This window comes from Octodon degus, unplaced genomic scaffold (assembly GCF_000260255.1).
Source record: "Octodon degus isolate 3935 unplaced genomic scaffold, OctDeg1.0 scaffold00005, whole genome shotgun sequence".
In the NCBI taxonomy this organism is placed as follows: domain Eukaryota; kingdom Metazoa; phylum Chordata; class Mammalia; order Rodentia; family Octodontidae; genus Octodon; species Octodon degus.
This window is the reverse complement of record NW_004524581.1, coordinates 32,021,009-32,035,439: the sequence shown is the minus strand read 5'-3', so window position 1 is coordinate 32,035,439 and position 14,431 is coordinate 32,021,009. Positions and strand designations below refer to the sequence as shown.

Here is a 14,431-nt window from a genome sequence, read left to right as displayed (position 1 = left end):
GCGGCGGGAGGACGGCGGAGCTCGGCGGCCAACAGGGGCAGCGCGACGCGCGCACCGCCCGCGGGTCTCCTCCCATCGGGATTCCACCCGCAACGTTTCTTTCTCCAGAAGCTCCTGGAAGAAGCAACCCACGCTCTGGACTCCCTCGGCCGACGGGTGATAAAAGTTTACGGTGTCTGATATTTTGGTTTGAAATTTTCCATGAATTTGAGGAAAATTTATATGGTTAAATCAGTTGATTCCTGGAGTCCCAGTTTCCTGTGTAAATGTAGGGATAATATGTACTTAAGTCCCATAGAATATTCTTTTTTTTTAAAAAAAAATTTTTTTGTAGTTCATTTTAATGAGAAAAAAGATAAAATAACAATGAAAATTTCAAAACAGGTTAGTAGGATGGTTACAATAATTAATACATTGCGTATTGTTGTCTTCATGGTAGTTATTCAGAAGACAAGATGCAGACATCCTATCTTGTCTAAACAATATTAGTATAAACATTTATTCTCAGTGAACAACAGAAAGTAGCTGTATATCCATCCTAACTCTCTTGTGTATACATACATACATATATATATATATTCTCTTTTTTTCACAACAAAAATGTCCTCTATTTACACTTTTGTGAAATTAGTAACACATGATACTAGGTTGCCTAGCAGCTGATACCTAATCTTAACCAGACAGGATGTTCATCTCAGGAGTGAGGTAGCTTGTTTGCTTTAGGCTCTGGGCCAAATCCCACCTACACATATTCTATTGATTTCCTAGGTTCCTGGCTCCCAACATATCCCCAGTTTTCGTTTTGTTTTGTCAGAGGTAGGCATTCCACTGCAGTTAGAAAAGCTGTTTTTTTTTTTTTGCAGTACTGGGGAATCAAACTCAGGACCCTGCGCTTGCCAGGCAAGTGTTTATTCTACTGAGCTATCTCCCTGGCCCAAGAAGCTGTATTTGGAGAAATCTTTAAAGGATTATTTTATACTTGAAGCCTGTCTAACGATTTTAAGTGCTTGAATTTAGCAAAATACCCCAATGTAGTCCAATAATCCATAATAGTAGTGGGTTATCAGCACAACTGGCAATTGTCAGAAGTTGTTGACTTGAGAATTTTAGAGCTCAGTATATTAATATAGCATTACTTTTTATACCTTGTGGTTATACGTTTCTGTTAGATGGTTAAGACCAAGTTAAAGCAAGACCTATATAACTAAAAATCTAATTTTTGCTATCTGACAAGGTCAGTCAAATCCCCTCAGGATTTATCCTGAAACCATGCAGAGCACCTTGTCAGTGTCAACAATGTGGATGAGTCACGGCCATTGCTTGACCAATTTGCTCTCTGTGAAAGCCTGAGAGAATTTTTTTCTCTCAAGGTGATGCTCCTTAGGCACACTATATATTGTCAATCACTGTCCTCTGTGGACCCATAATCTCTTTGATCAGAAAATTTGGGACAACACTGAGTTATAGGATGTCACAGCACAGGTTCTCTTATGTCTTGAGTCCTCACTGACCTTGAAGGTCTAGCTTCAAAATATAGGCTTTCCTGGTAGCCCCTCTATTTCTCTAATTTTTGGTCTGCAAACTTTAGTTGTTAAACATCCAGAAGAGAAACTTAATGATATTATTACCCTGCAACAGAGGCAGTTGAGCTTAACATCACTATCTGTCTGAATATCAAATGCCTTAGACATAAAATCGAACTGCTGTTTTCCAGCAATGATGGAATATTCTAAAATTTAAATCCCATAGAATGTTAAAAAACAATTACATATTTTTACCCAGAAATTTAGAAATCAAACCATATGCAATATTGTAGCAGGACAATCCTGTGACATTTTTAATTGTCTCTTTTTTATTACCTTTTTATAAACATTTACTCTAAAGAGAGTTTAGCAATAATTGAGATGACATTAGAAGCAGTATGCATTTAGAAGACCAAAATGACGGGTATTTCAAGTATGGTTTTAGCATTACACATTGCTGTCCTCAGGGTAATTACTTAGTTCACAGATATCAGCATACAGAGTTAGTCAGGGTGAGAATTCTACCCATTAACTGCTATTTTCAAGAGCCTGATGGAGATTCTCAGGACAATTGCCTTAACCATCTTGTTTATATGAATGTACAGTTTCTGCCTCTGCCATATTTCCTAACTTTTCTCCTTGCTCTGTCTTCATTGTTTAATCCTTAAATTCTCACTTCCCATTTAACTGTATTATACCTTTCAATTTTTATTTCTTCTTTTGAGCTCTTACACTAGGGAGACTATGATATTTACACATGTGGGTCTGGTTTCTTTCACTTATAAATATACCTTCAAGTTGCATCCACTTATATATGAAGGCTTAAGGTTTATTTTTCTTTATAACTGAGTAATATTCCATTGTACAAAAACACATCTTTTTCATCAATTCCTCAGGTGATGGGCATTTTGGTTGTTTTGAAGATTTAGCTATCACAAATTGTGCTGCTATAAACATGGGTGCACATATATCACTATGATATGATGCTTTCAGTTCTTTTGGGAAAATTACTAGAAGGAGGATAGCTGGATTGAATGGAATTTCCAGTCTGAGTTTTTTGAGGAGTCTCTACACTGATTTCCATAATGGTTGCACTAGTCTTCATTCCCACCAGCTGTGGAGAAGGGTTCCTTTTCCCTCTGCAGTCTCTCCATTTGTTCTTCATTGATTTCTTTATGATAACCATTCTTTCTGGGGTAAGATGGTATCTCAGTGTTGTTTTAATTTGCATTTCGTAAGTGACTAGTGATGTGGAGCATTTTTTCATGTAATTATTAGCTCTCTTCCTCTGAGAAGTGTGTATTTATCTCAGATGCCCATTTTTTGATTGTGTCTTTAAATTTTGGGACCCTAATTTTTTTTTAGTTCTTTATAAATTCTACAAAGAAGACCTTTGTATGAGAGCTTCTTAGTTGACTTTTTTCAAATTTGTGGGTTGTCTTTTCAATCTGTTGGTAATTTCTTTTGATGTGCAGAAACTTCTCAATACGAAGAGGTGCCAGTTGTTAATTCTCTCAAGTATTTCCTCTGAACTTTGATTTTTGTTCATGAATTCTTTGCCAACCCTGATAGCGTCAAGATTTCCACCTAGTTCTCTTCCAGGAGATTTAGTGTCTCTGTTTTAATGTTTAGATCTTTAATCCATTTTGACTTCCATTTAGTGCATGGTGATAGACCTGAGTCAAGTTTTAGTTATCAGCATGTAGAGAGTCAGTTTTTCCAGCACCATTTGTTAAAGAGGCTATCTTTCTTCAAGTAAGCATGTTTGGCCCCTTTGTCAAAGATAAGGTTGCTGAGTGTGTTTGTAGTGGTTTCTGCATCTTCTAATCTATTCCATTGAAATTCAGGTCTATTTTTTGCCAATACCAAACTGATTTTATCACAGTAGCTTTTTAGTTTAATTTCAAGCCAGGGATTGTAATGCCTTCTGCCTTGCTTTTGTTGTCCAGGATTGACTTTGCTGTTCTAGGTCTTTTCTGGTTCCAAATAAAAATTTAGGAATGATTTCTCTAGCTCTGTGAGGTATGTTGGTGGTAGTTTGATAAGGATTGCATTAAATCTGCATACCAATTTTGGGAGTATGGCCATCTTGACCATGTTGTTTTTTCCTATCCAGCAGCAGGCAATATCTTTCCATTTTCTGAAATCCTCTATGATCTCTATTTTCAGAGTACTGTAATTTTCAATGAAAAGATCTTTGACTTCTTTAGTTAGATTAATTTCAAGGTATTTCATTTTCTGTGGTGCTATTATAAAAGGTATTGTTTCTATAATTTTCCTCTCAGTGTGTTTGTTATCTGTGTAGAGGAATGCTATTGACTTTTGGGTATTGAATTTGTAACCTACTATGCTACTGAATTTCTGTATCAATTCTAGTAGTTTCTTGGTGGAAATTTTGGGTCTTCCAAATAGAGTATTATGTCATGTGCAAATAGTGATAGTTTAACTTCTTTACCTCTTGTTATTCCTTTTATTTATCTCTCTTGTCTAATGGCTCTAGATAATGATTCCAGAACTATATTGAATAGGAGATGTGATAGAGGGCATCTTTGTCATGTGCCAGATCTGAGATTAAAAGATTTCAGTTTTTCCCCATTTAGAATTATGTTAACCATTAGGTTGTCATAGATGGCTTCTATCAGATTGAAGTAGAGGCCATCTATTCCAATGTTCTGTAGGAGTTTGAACATGAATGAGTGCTGTACTTTGTCAAAAGCCTTTTCTGCATCAATTGAGGTGATCATGTGGTTTTTGAATTTGGCTGTATTGATATAGTGTATTACTTTTATAGATTTGCTTATATTAAACCATCCTTGCATCCCTAGGATGAATCTTACCTGGTTATGGTGTACAATCTTTTTGATGATTTGCTATGTTCTATTTGCTAGGATTTTAGCATCTATGTTCACTAGGAAGTTTGGCCTATAGTTCTCTTTTTTAGTTGCATCTTTCTCCAATTTTGGTATCAGTATTATAGTTGTCTCCAGAAATGACTTTGGGGAGGATTGCTTCCTTTTCAATTTCATTGAAGAGTTTGAGGAGTATTGGAATTATATCTTCTGTAAATTTCTTGTAGAATTCAGCTGTGCATCCATTGGGACCTGGCCTTTTCTTTGTCAGTAGATTTTTTTTTTTTATTACATTCTGAGTTTCATTGGCTTTTATTGGGTTATTGAGAGTTGTTATATCTTCTTGATTCAGTTTTGGCAATTTGTAACTTTCTAAGAATCTGTCCATTCCTTCTGTGTCTTTGATTCTGTGAGAGTAAATGTATTCAAAATAGCTATTGATGATCTTCTGAATTTCCATTGGGTTTGTGGTAGTTTTACCCTTTTCATGCCTTATTGCTTGAATTTGAGTTTTTTCTTTTCTTTTTTTGATGAAGTTAGCTAGGGGCTCATCAATTTTATTTAATCTTTCAAACAACCAGCTTTTGATTTGTTAATTGTTTGTATTGTTTTCTTCATTTCAAATGCATTAATTTCGGCTCTAATCTTTATACTTTTCTCCCTTCTTTGGGCTTTGTGTGTGGTTTGCTCTTCTTTTTCTAGATGTTTGTGGTGCAGCATGAAGGTATTTATTTGTTCCCATTCTGTTTCCCAATGTGTGAGTTTACAGCATAAATTTCCCTCTAATAACTGCTTTCATTGCATACCATAAATTCCAACAAGTTGTGCTTGAATTTTCTTTAAATTGTAGATATTGTTTAATTTCTTGTTAATTTCATCTGTGACCCTTTCGTTGCTGAGTAGTGTGTTGTTTAGTTTCCATGCATTTATAAGGTTTTTCTGTTTTCTTTTGTCATTTACTTCCAGTTTCATTGCACTCTGGTCAGGTAATATGCATGGGATGATTTCTGTTTTCTTGCATATACTTAAGCATGACCTATGGACTAGTATGCGGTCTATTTTAGAAAATGTCCCATGTGCAGCTGAAAAAAAATGTGTATTCAGCTGTGTTTGGGTGGAGCACTCTGTATATGTCCACTAAGTCCATTTGTACCAAGTTCTGGTTCATTTCTGCTACTTCTTTGCTAATTTTTTTGTCTGCTTGACCTATCTTTTCTCAATAAAGGGGTGTTAAGGTCTCCTGTTAAGATTGTGGTATTGGATATTAGATTTTTCATGTCCATTAAGATTTGTCTTATATAGTTGGGTGCTTCTGTGTTTGATGCATACATATTTATGAGTGTTACCTCTTCCTCTTGAATTTTCCCCTAACCAGTATGTAGTATCTTTATTTCATTCGATCCTTCTTGTTTTGAAGTTCAGACTGTCTGTGAACAGGGTTGCGACCCCTGCTTTTTTCTGAGGTGTTGGGGTATGTAGTATTGTTTTCTATCCTTTGACTTTCAGCCTATGAATTTCTTTATTAGTTAAGTGTGTTTCTTGTATACAGCATATGGTTGGATTTTGTTTCGTAATCCCCTGTGCCAGTCTATTTCATTTAATTGGTGAATTGAGTCCATTTACAATGATGATTATAACTGAGATGCATTGTTGCATGACTGACATGTTATTTACCTGCTGTTGTACACCCCTTTTCTCCTGTGTTTAGCTGTTTGCCCTATTTTCTGGGTTCTGTCATTCTCATTCATGGAGTTCTAGTCATTTTAGTCCCTCTCTAGAATATCTTTTAGTAGTCTCTATAGGGTTGGCTTTGTCATCATGAAATTCTTTAGTTGTTCTTTTTCATGGAAGTATTTCACTTCTCCATCAAACTTGAAACACGATTTTGTAGGGTATAGCAATCTGGGCTGGAATTTGTTTTCATAGAGGACTTGAAGTGCTCTGCTCCATGGTCTTCTTGCCTTCATGGTTTGTGAAGAGAAGTCTGCTGCTACTCTGATGGGTTTTCCTTTAAATGTGATCTGTTTCTTTTCTCTAGAGGCTTTTAGTATATTGTACTTAGGCTGGATTTCTGTGATTTTGACTATTATATGTGTGGTTGTGTTTTTAGTTGGGTTGATGTTATTTGGAGTTCTATATGGTTCAGTTATCTGGATGTCAGATTGTTTCCCCATATTTGGGAAGTTTTCTGCTGTTACTTCTGCCGATATTCTTTTTATATCATTTGTATTGACTCCTTTTTTTCCTCATTGATACCTATTAGTTTTATGTTGTTCATCTTTACATCATCTTGCAAATGTTGAATTATGTTTTCCTGCATCCTAGTTGTGTTTAAGAGATCTTTTCTTACCTTTTCCCTACCTGCAATGATATGTTTATGGTCTGAGACTCTATCTTCATTTTCATTCAAATGGTTTTGCCACCTTGTGATTGAGATTTTATTTTCCTCTATATACCTCTGTGAATCTGCTTCATGCAATCTATTTCTTTTTAATATTGCTTATTGAAGGATTCCATCATTTTTATATTCTCCTCTATTTTTATCAGTGTCTTCTTTAGAAGCACTTAGTAATTCTTTCATTATAGTTATGATTTTTTTTTTACTTTAGAGATTATTTTTGATCTGATTTTCTCTATACCTTTTTGCAGTGTTTATTTACTTCAGACACTATTAATTCAGATATTTCAGCTGTGTTATTTCCAATTTCTTGTATGCTATTGTTTCCTGCATTTGTTCTGGGTGGGCTCAGGGTCTGAGAATGCATTTTGCTCTTTGTCTTTGTCATCCTGTATAGCATTGTCCTCTGACCTTTGGTGAAAAGCTCTGGTGCTGTTATTACCTTAGTACCTACTGAAATTCCTACCCAAGAGAAATTATGTGGTTAAGGCAGTTACAGTTTTACATTTACAGAACTATAATTAGTAACACTAATAATGGGTAGTGATGTTTAGCATGTGACAAACTTCAGTAACTAATGGGTTTGTATTTTAGACTGTAAGAGCAAACATTACTCCTGCATAGTAAGCAGACATTAAGTTGGGAATTTGGGGCCGGGGAGATGGCTCAGTAGGATAAGCACTTGACTGGCAAACACAAGGATCTGAGTTCAATCCCCGGTTCCGCAAAAAAAAAAAAAAAAAAAAAGATATGGGACTGTCCTGCTTCAAGGTTTTATATGGTGAGATTTTTGGACTTATGTGTAAACATAAGTATATAATTCTTTATGCCTATTTTTAAAATATATTCTACTTAAAAAAATTTTTTTTATCATATTCTGTAGGGACTTGAAGTTCAACATATCAATACTTGATGAAAAATACCTGTTCCATATTATGCCTAAGATGTTTGTTATTCAGACAGATAGTGAGGTTAAGCTTAACAGCCTAAGTTGTATGGTAATAACAATAAACTTGTCTTCTGGATGGTTAACAACCTAAGTTTTCAGACCAAAATTAGAGAAAAAGGAGGGCCACAAGGAAAGCCAACATTTTGGCCCTAGCCTTCTAAGGTCAATTAAGACTTAGGACATATGAGAACTTGTACTGTAACATCATGTAACTTGGTAGTGTCCCAAATTTTCTGATCAAGATTATGGGGCCAAAGAGGAAAGTGATTGACGAAGTAGAGTGTGCCTAGGGAGGGTCATATGGAGAGAAAACATTCTCTCAGGCTTTCACAGAGAGCACATTGGCCAAGCAATGGCCGTGACTCATCCACATGGCTGACACTGACAAAGGTTCTACACTCTGAGGTACAGGATCTCAGGATAAATCCTGAGGGGATTTCACTGACCTTCTCAGACCCAAAAGCTACAACTCTTTGCATAGGTCCTGTTTTACCTTGGTCTTAACCATCCAGCAGAAAAGCATAAAAACAAAATATAAGAAGTAAAGCCATGCTGTTATATTGAGCTGTGGGGGACTCAGGTCATCAATTTCTGACATTGCCAGTGAAGCGGAAGACACAATACTATTATGGACTACTGAACTCTTTTGGATTATTTTGCTGAGTTTACACACCTATAATATTCAAATAACGGAACTTAACAAAAAAAGGGTGTACAGATGTATGTCCATTTTGTATCTGTGTATTCAAGGTGGTTGGAATAGATATATAGTTACATTCTCTTAATGAATAGAGTGATTTGTTCTAGTGGTGTTTGTAGATAGGATATCATGTCCACATCTTGTATAGCAATTAACCACTGGGAGGAATGTATGCAATGTGTGAATTATTGAAACTGTCCTACCAATTTGATTTGAAACTATCTCATTGCTATTTGTTTATCAATAAAATTATGGAAAAAATTGGGAATTTGTATTTAAATGAGTTGCCCTAAGTTCTGTCTGATCGCCTTACCTTGATGTACATGGGTCTTCCAGGCAGAGTATTTTGCCCTGGTTACCTGTTGCCCCCTCTTTCCACTGAGAGAGAATGAGAGAAGATGCTCTCATAGATCTGGCTCTAGCAAAGTGTCTCAGCTTACCGGGCCTGGATGTACTCAGTTTGAACTCATCCAGCTGTGCCTGGCTTGAGTCTGGCTGCTGTGCTCCACTTCTTCCTGTTGCAGCCTGTGGAAGTGAACCTGCTGTGCCCCTCTAGCAAGATGTTCAGCTCCTTTATTAGCTGAGTGGGCCTGGCCCTCGTCTCTCTGTGAGGACTTCAGCCACAGAGTTTCACACCAGGCCTGTCTGATAGAGGAGGTTCCTGCGAGTGTCAGGAAGGTCTCACACACACGCCAGGCCTGGGCTCCGGCTGGAAAGGGTGAATATTCTTTAAAAGATAGACTGAGCATATAGATATGACAGAAAATCTTTATTTAATTTCTGAGTATACTGTTATAGGAAGTGGAGAATCTTAGAAGGGAGATTAGAACAAGAAAGAAGATAAAAAGCATGACTAAGGGAAACATGGAGCCAATCGGTGCCCGGAGCCTTCTTCTGCCTGCGCAGATACTCAGCTGGTGGCTTCTCCTTCAGGCTTCTGTCCTACTCTTGGGCACCTGGCGAGAGCAGCTCGGAGAGTTTCGACTCAGCTCACCAGACAGACGGTGTAGCTCGTGAAGCAGTGAGCTCACACAGGGAGGGGAAGGATAGTCAGCAGCCCTCGTAGCCCTGGGCTGGTCATGCCACAGTCTTCTTGGTCTGTTTTCTCTCTGGAGGGGAAAAGGGTGGCATGTCCCTGAGCCCCTCACCTCCACTTCTGGGCTGGAGTTCCGAGAGCCCTGCAGAGGTGCTGCTCCCAGGTAGCCGGTGGGGCCTTTCCTCCTGAGCCATCCCCTGGGCAGGAATCTCACTCACCTCCCTCCTTTCCCATCAGCCTTTGTGGCCCAGAACACTACAGACAAGAAAATTCGATGCTCTTGTTATTCAAAAGAAATAGGTGACTTTGAATGGTGGTTTCAAACCATATTTCTTGGGAGACTTAGGGGTCAGGAGGACATTGGGAGAGGGATGAAGAAAAGGGTGAAGGGGGTGAAAACAATCAGGGTATGGTGTGTGTGTGTGTGTGTGTGTGTGTCAAGAGAAAACCCATTGTTCTTTAAAACTAATATGCACTAATAAAAAGAAAACATAAAATTAAAAATCAAAATGCACATTTTGGAATTTGTTTCTCTTGCAAATTTGTCTGACATAGGAGTTAGCCTGCATTGGGAGAGAGGAAGATTCTCTCTTTCTGAGGTAATATTTAATCCTGAAATCTTGGGGTGAGGGGCCTGCCAGATAGCTCAGCAGATTAAAGCACCTGCTTAGGCAGACGCAGGGCCTGGGAGTTAGATCCACAGGCCTGCTGTGCCAGCGTGGTAGCGCTCTCACACCCCAGGAGCCCGGGGACCTGCGGTCAGGAGGGGTGATTGCTCTCTGTCCCGACAGCCGGGAGCCCACGCCGGCTGTCCACACCCTGGGTCCCCCCCTCGGCAGGGACCTGCCTGGAGGCATTCTCGCCCTTTATCTGCCCATTTAGTCGGTCAGACCAAGGCCTGCACCCCAGCCCTCTTAGGATGTGCCCCATCCCTTACGGGCGCCGAAAGGTCCACCGGAACCCAGCCCTTCAGCCTGGCGTATACCTTAAAGGGGAGAAATCACCCCCCACTCGCTAAGACAACCAATTGCCTTCCTAGGTCAGGAAAACGCATTTGTAAGAAGAGCACGTCCAAGAAACGTTGGTTTCAAGCATAATTCGGAGATATTCAGGCTTGTCTCACTCTGGAAATAAGAACCTTTTGAATGTTGACAAAATGGATTGAAAACAAAAGGGCAGTGGCCCACGGTGCTCTTACACTGGCCCTGGTTGTCGCCTGCCAGCCAGGGTCGCGTCTGCGCGGAGCACATCTCCGGCCAATCGGGTGGATGCAGTTCCACTTGTGGCCAGGAGATGGCAATCGTTCCACGACGTGCTTGGGGTTCCGCAAGCCACACTTGAGAACTGGGTCAAGATTCGGTCGTGTCCAGGAAGGCCCAGATCGTCATTCCCAATCTCTTCCCTTTTCAAACTGTTTTTATGTTTTTGTTTTTTTTTTTTTTTTTTTTTTTTTGGTAAAGCTCAGTTCAGAGACTGCAGAAGGAAGGAATAGGAAAGTGGCTGCTGCCGCGGAATATGCTTCCATCTCTTGGGGGATTTTCCCTGTCTGACCCACCCCAGCTTGCGGGAGGAGATGGGGCTGGGGGTGGAGGTGGGGGCTCGAGAGGAGCAGCCTGCTCCGTTAGCTGGCATCCCTTGTCGCCGCGCTTCCTTGCGAGGTGCTCCTAAGGAGACGCGCGAACACGTGACAAATCCTGATTTCGAAGTCACGTGCAGTGTTCCAAGTAGAAAGCACAGCCGGGGAACATCTGATGACTCAATCACGGTGAAGACGCAAGAAAACCTTCGCGGAGGGAAAGCGAGTGAAGCGTGACTCAGCGGTGGGTGGGCGCATCTTCCCTTTAGGGGTGTGTGGCGGGAGGTGGGAACGTCACTGGGCACGCGGTACTTCTGAGACTCGCGGAGAACAAAGAGAACTAGAGTAAGAGGGAGGAAGACAGACTGCGCCATAAAGAACAGCACGGGGCCGGCCAGACAGCTCAGCGAGGCCAGTGCCTGCTGGGCAGAGCGCAGGGCCTGGGTTCGAGCCCCAGCACCACGCCAGGCGCCGGCCCCGCCCGGGGCATGCTGCAAAGGCGACTGGGACTGGGCTTGGTGGCGCGCGCCTGCAATCCCAGGGCTTGGGAGGCTGAAAACCAGAGGATTACTTATAAATCCAATCTATGTAGGGAGACCCTGTAGAACCTGCACTGAATACATAAAAAAAAAAAAGACTAGCACAACCACTTACACTGACAGGAACTGGAGTGAGGAAATAATTTGCAACTAGTTTCATGATCAGATGCAAACCATTTAACTAAATAATTGTGATTTAATATAGAATTATAAGTTTTAAGTGCTTCATCCTCAAAAATTGAATTAGCTGTATATTCCAAATTAATATTATTCAACACAAAGCGCCTCAAGTAATCTTGGGAAAAGAGAATGGAGTTAGTGGTACCTAAGACTAAGTGTACAGCACACTGCGGAGCCACAGTGAGGAAGGACGCTTGTGCGCAACCAGGTCCGCAGACACAGGGAACAGAAAACAGAGCTCTCCGAAGTCAGCTGCGTCTAGAGGCATTTGATATTTAACTAAGTTGTCAAAAGTATTCGTCAGAGAAAGAACAGGCTTCTCAACAAGTGGTGCTGGGAAAACCAAATCTGCACATGCAGCTCCAAACCTGAGCTCTATCTCTCACTCTGTAAAGAAAAAGCAAAAACAAACAAACAAAAATCAGTTTAAAGTGGATGGAAGACCTAAACAGAAGCGCGGAGATGCTGGAGGTGCTGGGAGAAAGCACCGCTGGTCACTTTAGGCCGCCGGCGCGGGCAGCTGTTTCCACAAAGACGCGTCAGGACGCTGCGCAGGCGTGCACACCACGCACGGTGCGGCTGCGCCGAGTAGCCTGCGTGCAGCAAGCGTGGCACTGAAGGGCCCTCATGCTGGCTGGGGGGAAGGTGCCTGGAAGCAGTCCTTCTTGCTCAGAGGGTGGCCAGGAGAGCGTCCCCAGACGAAGATACTAACTTTTTCAGAACATTTCATGTGATAATGTTCTGTACCCTAATTATTTGTACTGGCTTTGGAGTGGACGGATAAACCTGGGGCTGCTCCACCCCTGAACTGTACACCTCTAGCCCCTTTTTATTTATTATTTTTATTTTGAGACAAGTTCTTTCAAAGTTGTCTAGGCTGCTCTTAAACTTTTGATCTTCCTGCCTCAGCCTCCTTAAGCTGTGGGATTACAGGCCTGCACCACTGTGCCTGGTTGACAGTTTAGGTCTTGGAAACATCAGGTTTCAAGTGAAAGTAGACAGAGAACACACCAAAATTTCAACCTATCTGTTTTAGGTTAAAGATGAACCCAGTCATTGCGAGCCCTTTGCTCACTCGGGACGTCCTGGAGTCCGTAACCTGCCGTGCTGGCAGAGTTGCTGGTGTCCAGCGTTCCCAGTTTGCATTCCAAGGAGATGACTTGTGCACAGTGGACACGGCCACCTCTTAGGGTGTGGAGAAGCCGCACAGAATAGGAAGAGCTGCTCTGCCAAGGTTGGGAAAGAAAGGCCTAGGGGGTGTCCTCCGGGTTCTGTGGTGGAAATGCCCAACAGGGGAGCGCCATGAAGGCCTGGAGCGCAGAGGCGGGGGGGGGGGCCCTCACCCGGGGGGAGCTCCAGAGGAGGGTTTGCTTTTGCGTCAGAGGCGGCAATGGGGGAGAATCAGAATAGGAAGGTGGGGACTTTCCCAGTGAGGCTCAGGATTACCACATGAGGGACACAGCGTGAGGATGAGGTTATTCCGGAACGTGCACACGCAGGCCTCACAGATGTGAATGTTAGTGGAAGAAGACACATGTAATATCTGCAGCAGAGAGCCCACGCACTGAGGGCTCCGGGGAAACTGCCTTCTGGGGGGGCTTCCCGCAGCTTCCTGGCTGCTTAGCATTAAGGGTTTGCGCTGACTCGTGCTGCTCTTCCAGACTTCCAAGCATTTTGAAGTTTGATTCCAATTCCTGATATTAGATTCAATTTTTTTTTTTTTTTTTTTTTGCAGAACCAGGGATTGAACTCAGGCCCTTGCGCTTGCTAGGGAAGTGCTTATTCCACTGAGCCACCTCCCCGGCCCTAGATTCTGTTCTTTCAGAGCATCTATAGGGACTACCATTTTGCAACTGAACTCGGACTGGTGCAGTTCCCGTTACAGTTAATGTCGTCAAGGGGATGTCAGGTGTTTTCAGAAATCCCCGCCAACGCACAGGAAGCTCGAGTTTGGGAGAGCAGGAAGCCATGGGTCCTGTCGAAATGAAAACTTCTGTTACATAGAAAGGAACTGAAAGTCTGCTAATTTTTCCCAGATTCAGCAATCTCAACATAGACAAATGAAAACTGAGATGTTTGGGGAGAACCAATCGGTGCCTTGGGGCTAAACAACGTCATGAGTCGCTGAGAATCTCCTTGGCTTGGAGGTGCCGCTAGAACAAGGACAATGTCTATGAATTTATCATGTTCTCAAATATATTTTTAATAACATGGTGCCATGGCAGCTAGTGAGGGCAGATAGAAAAATCATACTACTTTGTATTTTCTCTGAAAGAGAAATCATGAGTAAAATCATACGATACTACAGAACACTCATCTGGTCCAGTCCTCTGTGCCCAGGAAATTTGTAACTGAACACCCTCCGGGAAGATCTGCACTACGGTGCGGTCCTCTCAGTGGGCGAGACTTGCTCTTGGAGATGGAGAAAGCCTGGATGGGACCAGACGGGCAACACTGTACAGGGTGCTCGCTCTTGGGACGTGTACGGCTGGACGCCTGAGAGAGTGAGGCAGCCCAGCACAGTGTGGAGTACCCCGCCCGAGCAGAGGCGCCATGACCCGGGGGACACGACAGGCTCTCTGTGTTGGGTGACCTCCCTGTCAGGCTGCCCTCCACCAGAACTATCAGAACTTCAGTCCTCTCTCTGTGTAGCTTAATGTTTTTCTTTCTGCTATATATAT

General features: G+C 41.7%; 1 protein-coding gene across 1 annotated transcript in view; it reads left to right on the top strand.

Moving 5' to 3' along the window:
- Nucleotides 1–22: 22 nt before the first annotated feature.
- Nucleotides 23–14,431, top strand: part of LOC101559862 (mamu class II histocompatibility antigen, DR alpha chain) — a 21,010-nt gene continuing 6,601 nt past the window's right edge. Inside the window, exon 1 of the mRNA XM_004624262.2 lies at nucleotides 23–172. The gene's annotated coding sequence lies outside the window, so the exon portion shown is untranslated. The remainder of the gene's footprint in view (nucleotides 173–14,431) is intronic.